We start from the raw sequence: 20,458 nt of genomic DNA on the forward strand, positions 1-20,458 counted from the left end.
GAGGGTCAAGGGCTCTCTCAATGGGCAAGGTGCGGCTTGTGAGCTCTCTCTCCTTGTGAGCTCTCACTGTCAAGCTGCAGCAATGGACACATTTTTATGGTACATGTGCGTCCCCTAAAAACAGCATATACATTCACTGTTGGCATCAGAGGCTGGCACAGAATCCCAGCATTTTCCACATCTCTTGTCCTTAGGAGGGCCTGGAATATTTCCCCAAGGATGACTATGCCACCTAAATTGTGTAGTCCGAGCTGCCCGCTTGCTTTAATTAATTGGTTTGGTTCTTCTTTTGTTGTTGGTGTTTGATTTTTTGGTTTGGCTTGCCACAACTGCTGCGGCTTCCTGCTGTGCAGCAATAAAAGTTGCTGGCGGCTTTTTTGTTTGTTTGTTTACAGTTTAAAGAAAGAAAGTAGTCCTGAGTAGTTCAGGGCTATTGAAGGCATTCAGTTCATTTCTTGTTTGTTATGCAGAGTGTGCTCAGGAGAGGGTTGAGCTCCGTCCATAGCCAAGGGCCGAGAAAAAGGAACTGAGGGTAAAGTGGGCTGCGCGCGCTACTTCAAAGGAAGGAATGCCGCTCTCCGCTTGTGCATACGCAGCCCATAGGTGTATGTGTGCTCCTGTACCTTTAATTGGAGATTTCTGGTAGCAGTGCCCATTGAGCCAGCACACGTGCGCTCCTTCCCTCGTGATGTACGTGGAGGCACAGTGTGGGCAAAATCCTCTTCCTTCTCTACCACAAAGCCCTATAGAGAGCTCTAAAGTAGAGGGGAGAAAGGTGGGTTTGTGGAGCACTCATAGGGACACACATCTTGAACCACCATTACTGCACAAGGGGAGTAACCTCCTCTTCTTTGAGTGGTGTCCGTATGGCTGCTCCACTATAGGTGACTCCAAGCAGTACTCGCCACTGAAGGGTGGGACTTCATAGTGCTCTATATAGTCAGACTCCATTCCAAAGTCAAAGATAGGATGGGGGCCAAATCTTCGGTGATAACATAATGTTCTGTGAGCATGTGGGCAGAGGCCCAAATTGTTGCTCTACAAGCTACCGAGATAGGAATATCTGTAAGGAATGTGACCAAGGTAGAAGTTGGCCTTGTGGAATGCATATGGACTCTGGATGGAAGTATACTGGACCCTTGATAGCAATGATTCATGCAACCAAAGACCCATTTGGACAGTCTTTAAGCCAATATTGCACAGCTTTGGGATCTTTCTGTAAATATAAGGAAGCGTTTAGGGGATTTCATAATGTCCTTAGTCTTCTTCAAGTAGAATGCTGGTGTTCTTCAAATCTAACACATAGCAGAATGGTCTCCCAGTTGTCATGAAGTTGGTTTTGGGGAAAAAAACCAGAGAGATGGATCTGTTGATTCATATGGAAAAGGCAGAGACAGTAGGGAAAAACTTGAGATACGGCCCTAGAGTTAATTTGTCTTCAAAAAGGAATTGACCATCTCATATATGTGTCTTCATGTACACAAGTACAAGAGACCAAGTTGCCATGGACTCAAAGGGAGGTCTATTCTGAGAACTAAGTTAAGATCTCAGGCTGGAGCAAGTGGTGTCAGACTTAGGAAGAGATGTCCAGTGCCTTTAAGGAATCTACACATCAGTAGGCGAGCAAATACGGAGTATGTGTCTATCTGGTCATGGAAGGACATTTTCACTACAGAAGATAATTTAATGGAGCTGAGCAAGAGTTTGGACCTCTAAAATGTAGTGTAAAATTAGAGGGAACATGAGATTGGGTTTATGATTAGATAAATAATTTGGAATAATTTCCATTTTGTGGGTTAAGTGTTTTGTATGTGGAATCAGCTGAGGAGGAACAGAGGGGCATATAGATATCTGTGTCAGGTAAGGGAGTCAGACTTGTCTTAGCCAAAAGGTAGAATCAGAATAACTCTCACTTTGTTTTGTTGAATTGTTGGGCCTTGGATAGAAGAGGAAACCAGGAAAAGGCATACAAGAGGTCATTGTCCCATGGGAGGATGAGAGCACATCCTCATGAATGTTTCCCCAGGTAAGGCCTGGGTCAGGAACATGGACATTACTTCTTCAAGTAAGTAGAGAAGAGATCTGTAGACAAGATTACCCAATCAGTGAATGAATATATGACAGAGCACCGCTGAGTTCAATTCCCATTTGAGGTTGTGACAGAAATTTTGACAAGAGTGTTGGTTGTCATCTTCTGTAGCCCTGGTAAATAGATAGCAGGGATGAGTCATGATGTTCTTGATGAAAACAGAAAGTGCATACAGGCATTCCTGCCATCACTTAGCTCCAAAAGAGTGACATGGAGGATCACTTCTGCGGAAGACTATTTGCCCTGGACCTTGTGGTTATGTAGGTGAACTCCCCAAGAAGGCATCTGTCCCAAAGTGGTGAGTCTGTGTACAGCATCGAGGGTGGAACTGAGAACTCCAGTCCAAAAAGGAGAACCATGGTGAATAACCTGGGTGAAGCAGTCTGTACTAATAATGGTCCTGCCCAAAGGTAAAGTGTTGGAAACCTTTGGCTGCTAGCATGCCCATCTGCACCTTCCTGTATTGTTTAATACCCTTAGAACTAGAATGGGAATTCTACCTCCCTTCATTTTGAGCAGGGGTGGAGAACTTTGTGGGGGTCAAAGGCTGCTGACCCACTGAAAAATCTGTTGGGAGGCCAGGAGGTGTGGGGAGGCATTGGGGGAGGGAAAACTGGAGTGCCAGTTTGGGGTTCGCAATGCTAGGGGATGCTCTAAGCCTCAGGTGCCAAATCCAGGCAAACCTCATATGGCCTTAAGTTCCCATCCCTGATTTTGAGGATCAGGAAATAATAGGAGTAAATCCCCTTGCTCCTGAGTTGCAACAGGACTGCAATGAAAAAACAAATGATATATTTCCTAATGAAGTAGGTTCGCATGAGAAGGGTCCCTAAAGGGGGGGCAGGGAAGGAAGTCTGTAGTGGGGAAGGGACATAAATTGAACGGCATAACTTTTTGAAATAATCCCTAGGACCTAGCTGTCAGAGGTGATACAGTTGCTGGGAAATAGGACCAGGTGACTTCTGAGAGGCATGACAGCTGTGTGAATGGCAGCTGACACTGCAATAGATCAGGCCCTCAACTGTCCCATGAAAAGTGCTTAGAGAAAGTGGCTTGAGAAGTAGCAGATTGGGGTGCAGATTGCTTCCCCTTTTGAGCCCTGGTCCTCTTACCCTCTGGCTCATAACAGTGCTGAAATAAACTTAAAAAACAACAAATAGTCTGGTAGCACTTTAAAGACTAACAAAACATGTAGATGATATTATGAGCTCAGGATACCATCTACATGTTTTGTTAGTCTTTAAAGTGCTACCAGACTATTTGTTGTTTTTTAAGTTTATCCTGTACAGACTAACTCGGCTACCCCCTGAAGTGCTAAAATAGCGAGTACTGTGTGGCTGAGAGATATATCCTCTTTTCTGTTCTGCAGGGTACATTTCTAGGGAGCGTAAGGTGGTCCAGGAATCCAGGATTGGGGAGAAGAATCTTTCTTCTCTGCAAGAGAGTTTGTCTACTGCAACAATTTGGACAAACCAGAAAAATGTAGTCAAGAGACCTGCTTCAGCACCACTGGCATGAATATGCTCTCCAAGTACTGTGCCAAAACTATGGTTTGCTGAAAACTGGGCACCAATCCCCTGCTGCTCTGGCATCTGCATGGGCAACCAGGGCACAAAAAGGCACAAGCACACTGCCTCCCATTGGTCTCGTGTACTGGTGGGGGGGGGGGGGGGGGACAGGGGCGGAAGACTAGAAAAGTGCATTATGGGGCATTGGCAACATGAGCCACTAACCATCCACTGCAGAGTTTTACTCCCAATGGGCACCGGATGCATAGCCTAGAATATAAAGCTACCCCTGGTGCATCGCTCTCTGAGTTAGCAGAGACACGCTACTTTGGATATTTGATTTTCCACAGTGAGGACACAGACCTTCGACTTTGCAAAATTAGATGTTCAGAAATCGACCATAGGAGATTTGACCTCCTAGTGTAAACATGGCCATAGTGAGCTGAGGGTCAGCCACCACACCTCGGAGAGATTACACTAGAATCAAACTTGTGGGTTTGGTTTTCATAACCTGATCTTGCATTAGGACCTATGACAACTGTAGTTCTTAAGGTTTAAAGTACTGGTGTAGTCTCCTTTTGTTAATTTGTTTAAGAGAACAATGTACACATGCTGGATATCCATTTACGAGCATCATGGTTCAGAATTTATTAGGTTTTGCATTTTTACTGGGTTTTACTTAAAGCACTTAGAGAAATTACTCAGGCATTTGTATATTCCCGTCCATGAGGTTGACCCATGAATATACCCTCCCTGCACCATTTACAAACAGTAAATTTCTAATAAGCAGTAGGGATGTTAGATATTGGTTAAATTAATAATTTTGTAACTGCATCAAATTTTACGGGTTACATGATTATTTGATAGTCCCCAAGGAGGGGTCCAGCAGCCATTGCGCTCCTGGCTCCATTCCCAGGGAGCACCCTGCCACCCCATGCGGCTGTCTCTATTAGGCAGCTGTGCCAGCATCCCATGCAGCAGCCTCTGTCCATGGCAAGCTCAGGCCCACTGCAGACAGAGGCTGCTCCATGGCAGCCACCCCTGCTTCCTTTCTCCCCACCCAGAGGCAGCTAATGCCGGCTCCCACTTCCACACACACTGGTGTCTCCGATAGAGAGGCAGAAGTGCAGTGACGTGGGGGTGGTCAGAGCAGCTCCATGGGAGCAGATACATGTGGACAGCCAGCTTGAAAGCTAGCTTCCCACGTGTACCAGCTCCATATGCCCCCCTCACCCTCTGTGCTGCTGTCTCTCTAGCAGAGGCAGCAGTGCCAGGGTACAGTGGGCACCGGCCCCGCCCTTTCACCCCCCCCTTGTTGCCTGATACAGAGGACAGCAAGGGGGATGCGTGTAGTCGATAGGATTAACCGATTAACCGATAAGCCTGAGTTTATCATGAAGTTGATTACATGGTGACATCCCTAATAAGCAGCAGCCAACTGAAAACCACTTATGTGGCTGGGGAATAACTAAATGAGGGTCTATTGGCGGTATGTGGGCCATGAAGTTCTGGAAGATGAAGAGGAGCCTAAAGGAGGATTTTACTGGAGTGACAGTTACCCAAATAAAATTAAACAGAAGCCACCAACATGCTTCAGAGAGACCTTCAGTGGAAAGCTCTTTTTAGACCAAAGGAAGCCTACATTCATCTGGATGGAGGAGCACATCTAGAACAGATAAAAAAAGAGATACATTTTCCCCCCCAAGGAAACCCATAATTTGTGTTTTATTGATTTCAAAATAAATTGTTTATTTAAAAATTTTGTTCTTCCCTCTCCCCAATCCCTTTTCCATTTTGCCACTGAAAGAAGTAGAGAAAGGAGAACAAAATTTGTGTTTGAATGTCCAACTTGTTTTTAATTTTGTTTTCACTTTCACAAAAAATTGGTTTTCAAACACACGGGGGAAAATATTGACACACTAATTAATTGTGGCTTAGTTTTTATTTTCTACATGCGTCATTGTCTTCTAAGGACCAATAACCTGAAGTCTTTGATTTCCATCCTCCTTGTATAAACTAGATCTGGTTTTCTTCCAAATCTATTCTCTTCACTTTTTTCCTGTTCTTGTCAAGACACACCGCCAGTCTCTTATCCTCCTCAGTGACAGCGTGTTGTCAACCTGTGGAACTCCTTGCCAGAGGAGGCTGTGAAGGCTAGGACTATAATAGAGTTTAAAGAGAAGCTGGATTCATGGAGGTTAGGTCCATAAAAGGCTATTAGCCAGGGGATAAAATGGTGTCCTTGGCCTCTGTTTGTCAGAGGCTGGAGAGGGATGGCAGGAGACAAATCGCTTGATCATTGTCTTCGGTCCACCCTCTCTGGGGCACCTGGTGCTGGCCACTGTCGGTAGACAGGATACTGGGCTAGATGGACCTTTGGTCTGACCCAGTACGGCCGTTCTTATGTTCTTATGACATCCGGTACTCACTGGTTAATTCCTCTCTTAACCTTTTGTTTCAGATGTCCATGTCACCACAGTTACATGTTATCCAATATATTAGATTTAAACACAAAAAAACTGATCATTACAACTGATGTCCTAGCACAGTGGAAACAAGACATCAAGCAAAGAGGAAGATGATTTGCTTTGAACCTCAGCAAGAAGCCAGAGCAGTGAAGACCTAAAAAAACTGCAGCTTTGACAGCTGGAGATTGGAGAAGGATTTAATAAACCCAAGATAAATGTTAACTGTGTTAAACTACGTTAATCTCATCCACCTATGGAAATAGTCATATTACCAGGGCTCGCCGAGTGGCGGTGAGCCCCACTCTCCAGCCGCGTGGTTCTGCGCATGCGCAGATCGCTCCGCGCCGGCTCTTCCGGGGTGTAATCTACTCGCCACAGGTGAGCAGAGTACACTATTTGTCGAGCCCCGCATATTACACTAGCTTTATTTAAAAAAATATGGCAGCCCATTAAAATCAGCTAAACAGCCAGCTCTGTTTTTTGCAGCGTTTCCTAAACTATGGGCCGCGGCCCGGTACCGGGCCGAGGGAAAAAAATACCGGGACTCAGCGTGGCTGCCAGGGTGTTCCGGGCTCCCGGACTGCCCGTGCAGCACTGGGTCCCCCAAGCCCTCAGCCAAGCTGGGCGGATGCAGCTGTATGTTTCAGGCTCCCGCAGAGGCACAGTGAGGGTTATCAGGTGAGCTCTTATTGCTGGCTGTGGAGTGGGGAGTAGATATGGGCTGCAGAGAAGCAGGGTCGGGGCAGTGGAGCTGCTCAGGAGAGATAGGGAGGGGAACCGACCTGCGGAAGCAGGGCTGGCTGGGGGAACAGGCTGGCAGAAGCAGGGCTGGCCAGGAGGGCGGGAGCAGTGGGGCTGGCCAGGGGAGATCGCGGGGGGGGGAAGGGGAAGGGGAGAACCGGCTGGTGAGGGCAGTGAGGCTGGCTGGGGGAGATCGCGGGACTGGCTGGGGAACCGGCCGGCAGAAGCAGGGCTGGCGGGGACAGCAAGGCTTGCCAGGAGAGATCGGGAGAGAATCGGCTGGCGGGGACAGTGGGGCTGTCCCAGGGCGGGGGGGGTGGGGGAGGGAGGAGAGAATAGGCCAGCGGGGAGCGGGACAGTTCAGGGCACATGCAGATCCTGAATACAAATGTAAAAGCAGTGCCTGGTAAATATCCCCACTGCTGACAGTGAGGTTTAAAGGCACTACACTGTGTCAGAATGGGGAGAACCTGGTGTATTCACCATCCGGAATGAGAATATGGATAAAAAATTCCAAAGATGGTGTCGGCTTTCTGAAAATAAATGAGCCCATTTTCAATACACGATGTGGTAGTGCAGGGTTTTATTGGATTACAGTCCATTTTTCCAATCCATATTCCCTTAACTTGCTGGTAAGAATGTTGTGGGTGGCCGTATCAAAAGCTTTGCTAAAGCTGGCCCTGGGGGCTTTGGGAGGTCCAAAACCAACATATTTGCATATTTGTCATTTGCTTAATGAATATGCAAATATGCAAATGAATGTTACCAGTCCTCCGAAAGCTCATGAATGGATTTACCGGTCCCCGTGTCAAAAAGTTTGGGAAACCCTGGTTTATTGTATTAGCTTCAGTACTATTTATATCACTCTTTTAAAGTTTTAAACTTTCTAGGAGTTGGCAACTCTCCAAAACTATTTTCAACTGACCTCAACGTCCACTGAAAGAAGAGCTTCTAACTGGGGTAACTACCACTCCCATAGAAGGGCCTGTCTATCTGGCTTGCAACAAAGATCGAAGTATAGCGATAAAGCAACAGCACTAAGGCAAGACACCAACCTTATGCAATACTGTATCTATTAAAAAGCAGCATGCCACTCCCCATTTCACTTACTGTTCAGAACCAGAGAAGTTCTGCTCCAGTCAGCACACATTGCCACAACAACCATGACAGAATCCAGTGGAACTATGCTCCGTATTCTGACAGCCTCACCCTCAAAAACACACTTGTTTTTCCTGAACAGGGACGCTTTCCTGAACTGAGGCCTATAAGGTTTAGGCCAAAGGAACCAAGATAACCAAATCCATATCATAATTCTGTCTGTGTTTCTCCATCCCCTCAAGTGCATTTCATTGCCATACAGCACAAACACTCTCACTATAAGCTAGGGATGTGAACAACTAGTCGACTATCCGATAAGCAAATGCTTATCGGATAGTTGACAGGCTAGTCAACTAGTTTCTCCCCCCATGGCTGCCTCTATCAGAAAGAGGCGGGGGTTGGGGGGAGAGATACCAAAAAGTGGCAGCACCACATGGAGCCTGAGGCCAGACCTCAGGACTCCACTTTGTAAAGCCAGGGGGAGCACGGGGCTAGCAGGGGATTGCTTGAGTTCCCCGCTGGTTCAGTGCTCCCTGTAGCACTTTCACCTTTGAAGTGTAGCAACAGTCCTGGGGCTGTTGCTATAATTCAAACGTGGAAGCGCCCTTATCGACTAATCAAATAGTCGATACAAATTGCATTGACTTTCGATTAGCCAAATAATCGAAATGTTACATCCCTACTATAAGCTGCATTTAAGGGATTGATTGATGGGAGTTGAGGGAATGTACTGAAGCTAGAATCTGGCCATGAATCATATTTACACAGAAGAAGAAAACACCACAAACCATGAAATCTAGAGCAGAGGATGAAATGACATACTCCACCGGCCCCCATTATGCCCTGGCATCTGCTAGCAGATTCTGGTCTGAGGTTCCAGCAATATCTTGGCAGAGTGAAGAGTTACTAACCATGTCATTTCTTAGTTTCAGTCAAAATTTTATTATTTTAGATAAAGCTTTAACGATAGCAAGACAAAGAAAGGAAAAAAACCCGAGGAAAATCTCAAAGACTTTCTTAGAAAGTACATTACTTATTTGGGCCTTTTAAAAACATCTTATTGACCCAATTGACTGCTACTGTTCAATACTGAAACCTTACAAACACGTGTTCAGGGATTTTTAACAGGGCTTTGGAGCAGAGGCCGTAGCTGGAGTGTGGAGCAGCGGAGCTGCAGATTTTTGCCCGGAGTTGGAGCCCAGGAAATCTTGACTGTTCCACTGCTCCAGTTTTTTTTTTTTTTTTTTTTTCATTTTAAATCCAAAAGGAATGATATTTTAGCAAGAAAGTCCTAAAGATGCCAAAAAGTTTCAGATTGTATAACAACTGATATTAACATCTACTTTACCACGTTACGTAATATGTCACAGTTATTCTCACTTCAGCTGAAATCAAGATTTAATGTACAGATACAAAATTACAAAGTTTTTTGGAGATATGTTTTATTAAAGAATCAGATAATTATCAGACATCCGGCAACACTGCAGACTGCTCCCACCCTTGTGCCAAGGTTAGGCAAGTACGTACTTGTGTAGATTAGATAGCTAGATTAGTATGTGTTTATTTTCAACCTTGTAACGTGTAGCCTTGTTACTTCCCAACAATTAATGTTGTAGAACAGCGATAGCACGTACTAACACTACAGCACATACCAAATTTCATTGATATATCTATATGAAAGCGTTGAGATATTAATTAAAAACTTGGAAAATATTTTGAATATTTTTACCGCAAAATTTCATAAGAAAAAACTAACTTGCAATTTATAAACACAAATTTATATTAATTATGTATATTAAAAATACTTCTTACTTTATTAAAACTGCAAGAAACATTTTAAAATATACTTTAATAATAATTTTGTATAAAAAGAAAATGATCATTTTTGTCCAGAAAATGCAAAATAAATTCGAAGTACCTTAAGTGGTTAAGATATCACAAGCAGGTACATTATAAAAAAATGTAATGCTTTTTTGTTCATTGCTTTTCGAAGATCATAACAAGAAACATTTGGATGCGGTAGCAGTACAAGAAGATTTGGCCATGGCTTCAACAAAAAAAAAAATCAAATCCGCCCCCCACGATTGATAGCCAATTTACGGAAAAGGATCTCAACAACGTCTTTACTTTTGAATTTGAAATGCCCAAATTTGGGCTTTTGGGACAAGGAAAGAAGAAACTGGCAACGTGCAAGGTTGTGAATGGCGAGCTCAAACCATGTAGCTTCAAGACAAGTGAAGCAAGTGCCATGAAAAGTTTCAACCTTGGGCAGCATGTAAAATGTAACCATCCTGAAAACTATGCGGCTGTGGTTACAAAAAAGGATCAGGAAGATGAGGCAAAACAGAAAGCTGATGCAGCTAAATGTCGTTCATCGGGTTCTTTGAAAACTCCTGGAGAAAAGATTTTTTGCGGAGCTTCATCTGCAAAGAAATCCAAAATTGAGCAAATAAAACTTGACTCATATTTGAAGTTCTCAACGGTTACAGTCACCATGGATGCCACTACTTTCTGTGAAGGGCTGATGGAAATGGTTTGCTTGAGTTCAACATCGCTCTCTACCTTCAGGCTAAAGAACAAAGGATTCCAAAAAATTGCAGGTGAAATGGGTCGGCAAGCTTGGTGTTTCAACAGGGCACGATGCGGTTCGTCATTTAGTTGTCAGCACAGCTGAGTCTGGTCACGAAGAGCTCAAGAAAGCTTTGGAGCAAAAATTGTGCTACCTGATAATGGATGCGGCAACCCTTGGAAACAGACGTTTCCTTATAATCAATGCTCTGTACTACAAAGAAGGAAAAGATAAAGCTGTGGTAAAAACCTTGGACATAATCGACACTGAAGTGTGTCACAATTCTTCCTACGTGAAAAGTCAAGTAAAAGCTATTTTAGAAAAATTTGGGATCAGTGAAATGCAAGTGCTGAGCATCTGCGTTGACGATGCAGCAAACTTGACGTGTGCCGTCAAAAATTTCAGCGAGGGCAATGAAACCATTTCTACCTTTGAGAACAGGGATGTGGACAGAACTGAAGCTACTTTGCCTGATGAAGGAACTAAAGGAATGGATGAAATTGAACTCAACATGGATGCTGCTGCGCAATAGGTTAGTGACCCTAGCCTCAGACTTCAAACATGGCTTCATGAGGACGACTCAAAAGTCCAAATGATGAGGTGTGGTATTCACATTCTTCAGTTGGCAATCTGGGATGGACTGACCATAGAACATGTGAAGAAATATCTGGCAATAATTTGACAAGTCGTTGTCGAACTATGATCCCCAAATATTCGAAGTGTTCAGCTTGATCTACATGGGGTAAGTCAATCATTGGATACTGTGACTCGCTGGGGTTCAACATTTGTGATGATTGATCAGCTTCTCATTTTTTAATCTTACTGTGAACAAGTAGCTGCTACTGGAACAAAAGAACTCAAGTTAACAAAGGCTGAATGGGACAAAGTGAAGAACCTGCGAGACCTCTTGGCAAAGCCAAACCAAACCATGAATCTTCAAGCTGTCATGTAACCGCAGGAGTTTTAATGAATGTTGTAATGAATGAAGGAATGTTGAAAACTGTCAAAATTCTTGCAAGAAAATAGTGGACAAATTGCAGAAGGAATTCTATCCTCCATGCAGAAACACGAAGAGAAGCTTTTTGACAATATTCATTTCCTTCATGGAGTTTATGTTGACCCACGGTATCGGATTCTTCTTACCTCAAGGGAAATGCCAAAGGCAAAGGCAGGGTTCCTTGATATTGCTCGACGACTTGAAAAACAAAATCTATTGCTACATTTGAAGTCTGTGAAAGAGGTTGAAGAAAACAAAATACAACAAAAGGAGTCATCAACAATCAAATTTTCGGTTTTGGAAAGTTCACATCCTTCAGAAATAGCAGGCTGTTCTCAAACTTCCATCTCCACTCTGAACTTGTTCGAGCGTCCATCCCTGAGACGTCTTCAACCATCACAGGGAAATGGAGATAATTTAAGCACCAATTCTTCAGAAGATGACGACTTCGAAAAGGAATTATTAGATAAACAATAAAGACGCCGGCGAGTTTCTGCGATTCATAGTTGTAATGAAGCATTACTCGAGAGTAGCTTTCGGGAAGATTGTGAGGCAATGGAGACTATTGGTAGGCTAAAAGTTAACTCTGTTCTTGAGGCCATTCACAGCTACCCACACCGCATTCACAGGCTGCCTGTAGAATTGCTTTGAGCATGCCAACAACTCTATTTTATTTTAAAGTTAATTTTAAAGTTAATTTTGGCTTTAAAGTTAATCTGCGGCAGGCTATGAAAGATGACTTGAATGCTGCAATATTTTTTACAGATTGAATTATGAATGATTCTAGTTTGTATCACTGTTGATGACATTTAAATTGTTTTAAAACGCTGAATAAAAATAATGTTTTTTCAAAAATACAGTATACACTTTTTTATTTGGTTAAAAATTAATTTGAGTTGGAGCGCGGAGTCGGAGCAGAGCTGGAGCAGTCACTATTGGTACCCGGAGTGGAGCTGGTGCGGAGCAATTCAAAAATTTGATTGCTCCAAATCCCTGATTTTTAAAACAAATCATTCACTTGGCATAAATAGCAATCCTTAGAGCTGTTACACTCAGGTAAATACAGATTATTGTATCTTTGTTGGCCTAAGGGAGGAGGATAGGGAATTATAGATCTAGTTTTCAAGAAGCCGTTTTAAAAATTGGTAATATCAACTTGAAATTGAAATCAATCAAGCATTCATCTTCACTATTAAAAATGCGATTTTTTCATCTCAGGTATACAAAACTAAGATGAAAAACAGAATAGAAACTATACATTATACAAGTGTACCCCTGCCACTTTCCCGACTAAAACACTTTTGATCTACCCAGTTTTTGAGTGAGAGACCGAACAATTTGGAAATTGACCAACTTAAAGAAACTTGTAAAACAAATCTGAGTGCTGAAAAAGGCCAAAGTGAAAGAAATGAAATAAAATAAAATCAATAAAACAGAAATGAGGGGAAAGCATTTCTCTCTAATCCTCTTTTATTTAGGTGCTCCATATAAAAATAGCAAATAAAAAAAATCACATTGCTTTTTTTACTTTTGCTTTTATTTATTTTTTTTTAAAAAGGATTTTAGAAAAATTTAGCCCAATGAAAAGTATTATTACCCAGTTCAAATTCCTGGAAGACAGGAATTGACAATAGAAATCATGAAAGATATTAAGATCCGGATCCTACAATATATATCAGTCAGGCAGACCCCTGCACTTTCAGCTCCCCATATGTACAGCATTGCTTCCAGCAGGGCTGTTCTTAGGCTGTTCTTAGTAGAGGCTGCTCTATCCCCCACCTGCTGAGAGCTCCTGCCAGTGAGGGGAGCACCGTGTTGCGGAGTCCTCAGCCTCTGGAGCTCTGCTCTGGCCCACCTCCTCCAATCAGAAGCTCAGTTGGTGGTGTGAAGCAGGGGAAGGCTCGGCCGCAGGCCCTACAGTAGAGGTAGGCAATAATTTTTGACCAGGCCACCGAAAGGGGAGGGGCCTCAGGTGGAAAAGGGTGGGACCAGGACACGTCTGTGCTTCCCCACCCACAGACCCTGATTGGTCTGGGGGTGGGAGAGCATACAAAGTGTCCCCAGCCCCCCTCCCCCCAGAGAGAACTGCCAGCTGTGCCCTTTATGTGGGAGGAGACTTTGCACACTCCACCTCTCCCCCCCAGGTCAATCAGGGCCTGGGGGAAGGGGAACACAGGAAGTCTCTCTCTCCCTGCCCTTGCCCAGCAAGGGAGCACCAGGCTCAGAGTCAGCCACCACCTGAACAGCAGCTGGCAGTTGACTTTAAGGTCCGAGCCCCTTGCAGTGTGGGAAGAGATTTTGCACGCTCCTCCACACCCCCAGGCCAATCAGGACTTGGAAGACAGGGGAAGCGCACAAAGTCCCTCCTGCCCCGCCAGGAGTGTGCGGAATACTCCTTGCAGGGTGGGGGCAGAGCGGGAGGAAACTTCTTATGCAAAGTCTCTCGCTCCCCCATCTCTAGGCTCTGACTGGCCTGGAGGCAGCGGAGCGGGAGGGCTCCACAGGCCAGATCCTGCCCGTAGAGGCCCTTGTGCCCACCCCTGCCCTAGGGTTTCTGGCTGTTGCATGCCAGGGATACCTGGGATCTGGGCTCTCTCATTGCATAATCCCCATCTCCATTTGTGCTCTCGTGCTTCAGTCGGATCTGGGGCAGCACTGGTGGGAGAGTGCTGTGTATGCATCTCCCCCTCTGCCCTGTGCACCCGCCCTGGCCCCACCATTATTTGAATGCATTGGCCAGAGAACATGGGGGTCCTGGACTGTGCTGAGCAGGAGCATCTCGAGTAAGCCTTGCTTTGGAAAAGTCCCTTCAGCCTGGGCCCCACAGAGATACAGGGTACCCTGACCCATCCTTCCCCCAGTACACACACACTCTTCTGCCTTGTTCCCCAACACACAATCAGGGCTCACTGCATCCACATCACCTTCTCCATTTGTGCTCTGCTGTGAGACATCACGAACTGCTGCTCCCCTGCCCTGTCTTTATGGAGCCCAGGCAAAGAAAGTGATCTGGATGCAGGGAGACTTGTGGGTACTCCTCATTCTCCCCTCACAGTCCCCTAGAGATGTGTGGGGCAGAAGGGCAGCAATACCAAGCAAACAGCAATGCCAGCTGCTTCGTGCATCCAGGTGAGTTTCCGCATGTGAGCACAGGAGGGGAAGTAAGCCTGTCTGTGTGTATGCTGCCAGCTGGCCTGTCCCCTCCTTACTGCCTCCTAGCCTGAGCTGGATTTAAGTGGTGCCAGTCCTGCAAAAGTCAGCTTGCAGCGTGTAGGTGGCTGTGGGTGGAGTTGTGCCAAGTCAGAAAGGGGGGGAGCAAGACTTCGAGTTATGGTGGGTTTGCTGTTCACTTGGCTTCAGTCTCTCTCCACATGGGTTGTGGGGGACTGACTCTGGACAGTTGTTGAGGGGCTCTGCCTGGGATGTGAGTGGGCAAGTTGGTGTGGAGAAACCCAGCCTCCAAGCAGATTTTGTCCAGGATATGTGCCCCATTGACACACTGAGGTCAGTGGAACAATATTTTCTAGAATGAAATACTAAGGACAGGTCTGGATATCTGCCCTGAGGCACTAGCAATAATGTATGCTGCATACGCAGAACTCAATACAGGTTAAATATTCACCTGAAATATAAAGTTAATACAGCCCATGGTTTAACATGTTATAAGACAGAGTGCCAGTACTTGACCTCCTAACCAATTACAATATCCATTGTGTTAAATTCTCTAGAAATTTACCCAAAATAGTGAGCACTACATAAAACAAAAATCCAAGTAAGAGGCTATCAAATGGAAACTGAGAAGGCTTTTTTCCCCCAATTATCAAATATTTGAATAATTTTTTAGAAATCACAGAAATAAGATTCTGCCTGTGAAATACACAGCAACATAAGTAAAGCAATCCATGCTGAGCAGGGGAAAAAAAATACATTTCCAATATATAAATTAAGCCCATAAATGTAAAGACTATAAAAAAGGGATATAATTAGAGAGATTTAACTAACAACTACAGTGGGTTACTTTATTCATGTTATTTAATTAGCTTGAGCATAAGTCACTCTTTTCACTTCATTAAGAAAAATTAAATTGATTCCCATGCTTTGGGGTTTAAGAGCCAATTTTCAATTTAATTTTTTGCTCATTAAGTCATAATCTCATCTACTGTTTACTTACTGAGGTTTTGATTTCAAAAAGACATAGGCAATTGTGTGACTTTAACCAGGTGAATAGTTCCATTGTATAATAGAATGGATTATTCATATGCTTAAATTAGGCACAAATATTTCTTTACAGACTGAGGCCTGCTGGAATATCTGAGAGCCATGTTCAAAGATATGAGAAAAGCTGGAAATTGGTGAAGAGGTCATGGCTGCATTCCCCTTTTCCGTAATAACTCCCCTCCCTGCCCAACACACTCTCACACACACACTTTCAAGCTGCCTACAAGTTATGTCCCTGATTCAGCAAAGATTTTGGTATGTGTATGGGACTATTTAAAGTGGATAAACTTAAGTCTTTGCAGGACATGACCCTTTAAGTTTGAAGTTATAACTTATTGCACAGGGACTCTTGCAGCCTTGAAAAGAGAGGTTGAAAGAGACCTGTATCAGAATATCCTATAGCTCAGTGTGTGGGACACTATTGTGGTAGGATTTGAAAAGGCATCTTCCACCTTTCTTCCCATCAAGTAGAGAAGGGAATTGACCCCAGCTCCATCACTTTTCAAGTGAGTGCTCTAACTTCTGAGGCATCACAGGTACCTACACTACCACCTCAGCATTTTTGCAAGAAATGTCTAAGCTACATGTCCTCAGAAGCTTTCTGAAACCTATTTCTGATAACATTGCATATGTAGGTACTTGTATAGCCCACAGCACTGTGGTAGACTTACCAGTATCTATTTCATATGATCAATATTGTTTTTTTAATTTTTTTAAAGAAACAAGGATGTTGCCAAACTCATGGAGACTGACAAAGATTTGTTGTCTGAACTTGATTTTATATACCCTTTGCTTTATTAAACTATGCTTAAATGTAATTCTAGGTAGGAGGGTGGGAATTTTTTTTTCCATAGACAAAAGATTAATCATATCATGACCTGTATTTTAAGAATTGCAATAGACTAAGTCCATCCTGCTCCTGTCCTGCAAGGAGCGTGCGGTGCTTAGAAGCGCTGCCTCCCTCGCAGGGCAGGAGGAGAATTTGTGCACTGCCCCCAGGCCCTGATTGGCCTGGGGGTAATGGGAGTTGCAGGGCATCCACAGGCCGGATCAACTTGCTTGGCAGGCCGGATGCAACCTGCAGAAGCCCTTTTGCCCACCCGTGCTCTAGGGTACACAGGCACATACAAAGAACTTTAACCCAGTCACCTCCTCAGTAGAGCCATGCATTCACTTATCTGGCACGTGGAAGGTAAGCTGCTGCTGGTGAAGGTGGGCTTGATGAGGATGGTCAGGCCCATATGGTGGCTTCCCAGCTACTCCCAAGGCCGGGCTGCATGGAGGGTGGCTGCCCTGTAGGCCAGGGCTGGCCCTGGCTCCATCTTCAGCCCTGGCAGACTATGTGGCAGCTGCCAGAGTGGAGGCCAGGGCTGCAGTGCAGCTGCTCCTATGGCACCATTGCCCTGGCTCCAGCTGCTGGCCATTGGCCCCATCCCAGGAGCAGCTAGGCAGCCACAATGTGGCCCTGATCCCAGCTCCAGCTCTTCCCCAGGTCTGCATGGTGGCTGCTTGGCTGCTGCTGGGGCCGGAGCCACTGCCAGGTGCTGCTCTGAGGGCTGGGCCAGACCTGATGTGCCTCTGCTCCAGGGGCCAACTACAGACATTCCCAAGAGCCGGAGCTGTGACTGCTGCCCAGATGCTCCTGGGCCACGTGGTGATTGTGGGGCAGCTGGTCTTGGGGCCAGGGCCAGGGCCCCCTGCACCACTCTTTCCCCCCACCACTGCCCTCTGGCTCTCAGAGACCCCTTCTCCCTTCAGTCCTCTGCTGGCTCCCCACAGGTCACTGCCCCAGCATCGGGGATACTACATTTTGTTTCGTCAACTAATCGAGTAGTTTGTGGATTAGTTAGCTCCTGCCAGAGAGTTAACTCTGCCACGGCTCTGCATTTTAAAAGGCTTGTGCACAGCAGGGGGACCCTGTGCGAGCCGGGAATCAGCTGTCCTGGCTTGTGCTGTGTCCCCCTGCTGCGCTTTAGCCTTTTAAGTGTATTAAGAGTCTGTCAGCTTTTAATACATTTAAAAAGCAAAGGTGCATCTAGTTCTAGGCATGAGCTGGGAATCAGCTGGTTCCTGGCTCATGCCCAGATCTGCTACCCCTTATCTCCCACAGAGACGGCACTGGGAGGAACCAGCTTTGAAGCCGGCTCCCCGCTGCACTAGCTCTTGCTCCCCACCTTGCTGCCTCAGAGAGAGGCACTGTGTTTTTTCACACCGCTTACTAGAAAGCTACAGCCCTGTAAATGACAGTGTAAACTTAGTCCTGGTCTCAAATTGGGGTACTGAAGAGGGGCAGTCAGAAATGTTGCCAGTATCAAACCATACATCCCAGAAAATCCAACACTGTGCCGATTTTAAATACTCTGTCCCGGTGCCCCATCAAGTAGTGAAATGTCCTGGAAAGCCCCACCGGACATTCCACTACTTGATGGGGTCACTGGCTTGGGGAAGGAAGTGACCAAGTCCGATCACTGTTTTTGCTCACAGAGCAGCATAGCAACAATAGCTTCCTCCCCTCCAGCTCCTCCGCAAAGCACTCAAGCAGCTCCACTGGAGCGTTGCCGGCAGGGGTGGGCTTCTGGTGGTGTACCGTTTCCAGCAACTCCACCACCCGCAGTCCCCTCCCTACCTCCCTTCCTCTGCAGAACCGTCTCTATCACATGGGGTCCTGGTCTGGCTGTGCCACTATCTCCTCCACACATGCAGGCAGCAGTCTGTTCTTGTTACAGCAGCCACCACTGCTGTATGTGGGGTGTGCCCAGATTTGAAGTAAAAGGTGCTGGAAAGCCACTCCCAGACATCGGCGCTTTTGAGCTGCCACCTCAGCCCTGCCACGCAGAGCCCAGCTGGGCGCTGCCCTCCTCTCCCCCCCTCGCCTCTGGGTGTTCTCAGGCTCATTACCCCTGTACACTGCCACACTCTCTCCCCCCACACCTCCCCATGCCTCTGGGGGAATGGCAGCGAGCCTGGTCTGGCAGGGAAGGTCAGGGTTTCTTCACCACCACTCCCCAGCAAGAAGTGGGACTTAGTGCTGCGGGATCCCCATTACGTGGCAGGGTGAACTCCCCCTGATTCACACCCCATAAGGGGAACAGGAGTGTGCTGTCCAGAGACTTTCCCTGCTGCAAGGGGGTGCAAAGCCAGGTAAGCACCCCCCCCATGCCCAGACCCCCACACCCTACACTTTTCCTCCCTCCAAAACCCCGAATCCTCCCTTGCTTCTGTACCTCCTGGCCAGACACTTGCCCCCAGACTGCCTCTGCACCCTACCTCCCACCCAGACCTTGCAAACCCTCCCCCTTCTGCACCCCATACCTATCCCACTCGCTGGCAGCCCTGTCCCACACACTGAACCTTTCTTTTATCCTCACCCCAGAGCCTAAGGGGGAGCATAAAATCATCTAATGCCAGAACCCCCAAAAATAAGTCTGGCCTATACGAAGCCCTGAACTTAGTCCTCCCTGTCCCTTCCCCTCATCCCATTGGGCTGGGAGGTGTCTCAGTTGGGGACCAGATCAGTGAAGGCTTGGGTTTTTTGGACTTTTTGTGCATCTCACTTGTGTGGTCCAAAGCTAGTTTTTCTGTGGGTCAGTGGCCCCCAATAGGGATGTTAAATATCAATTAATTGAATAGTCGAGTAACCTCATGAAATTTTATCAGCTAGTCAACTATTCTATAATCCCCAGGGGCAGGGCCAGCAGCCACTGTATCAGAGGCAGCAGCTGGCAGGTGGGAGCTGGCCCATGAGGGAGCTGGCCCATGAGGGGAGGTAGTCTGAAAACCAGCAGTTTAAAAGTAATAGGTCTTGGATCCTGGATCTCATCTTGAATCAAGGTTGGACCCCTAGTGCTGCAGTGTTCTGAGACACTAGGTCTGGGGCCTGGGTTAATGCAATTGCAGTATAGTTATGTGGTAGATACCTATAATTCCCAAGCCCATCCCTATTGGTAGAGGATGGTGGGAGGAGCTCTTAGAGGGGTCACATGACACCCTTTACTTCCAGTTACATGTCCGTCTTGACCTGAAAGTACTACCCCCAGGGTGGGACTTCCTATGGCAAGCAGGCAGGGCCTAAGGGGTCAGGGGCATGGCTAATATCTTGGTATTTTTGGTTCAGAAAATATGGTAACCTTAAATATACCACCATTTGAGTGGACATGGGATGACTGAACTGGACTATCCCACTGTAAAAGTTTCTCACTTAGGTATTTCTATTATGCCTATCACTGCAGTTTAACTATTTGAAGCCAAAGATGATACATGGAGTTGTGAGGTTTCCTAATAAAATGATTTTGGCCTGCTAAGAAAAAGCAGCATCCAAAACACAAAAAATCTGCTGTTAATAGCACTTCTTTTTCTCCTAACCACAACATTTAAAATGGGAGCTTTGGGAACTATTGTGTTTTTTTTTTTTTTAAATGCTTGGAAAAAAGTGTTCCTTCCCAAGGCTGAGAAGGTCTGAAAGGGTTTCTTTCAATGGCATGCATTGACAGCAATTAGGAGTTAATTTTTCTTTTTCACACTCTCCCCTTTACACACACTCCCCTTTTTCACAGCACATTCCCATCCTTTGCATACTCAGCAGATTCACATACAAAAAGCCTGCTTCCATTTTATTGTGATAATTTTCTAATCAAGGAGAGAAACCACATACAACTGTAATACATCTCAATCATCTTTTTACAGGTCTAAGGCTCTCGCCTTAATTATAAGTGAACATAAAAGTGTTGTTGGTTTTTTTGGGTTTTTTGGTTTTTTTTTACGTCTGGCAAC

General features: G+C 45.7%; 1 protein-coding gene across 4 annotated transcripts in view; it reads right to left on the minus strand.

The window, feature by feature from the left end:
* AFF1 (ALF transcription elongation factor 1) overlaps positions 1–20,458 on the minus strand; it is a 169,297-nt gene that overhangs the window by 121,707 nt on the left and 27,132 nt on the right. The window lies entirely within an intron of this gene.

The sequence above is a fragment of the Pelodiscus sinensis genome, chromosome 4 (assembly GCF_052426305.1).
Source record: "Pelodiscus sinensis isolate ZL-2025 chromosome 4, ASM5242630v1, whole genome shotgun sequence".
In the NCBI taxonomy this organism is placed as follows: Eukaryota; Metazoa; Chordata; order Testudines; family Trionychidae; genus Pelodiscus; species Pelodiscus sinensis.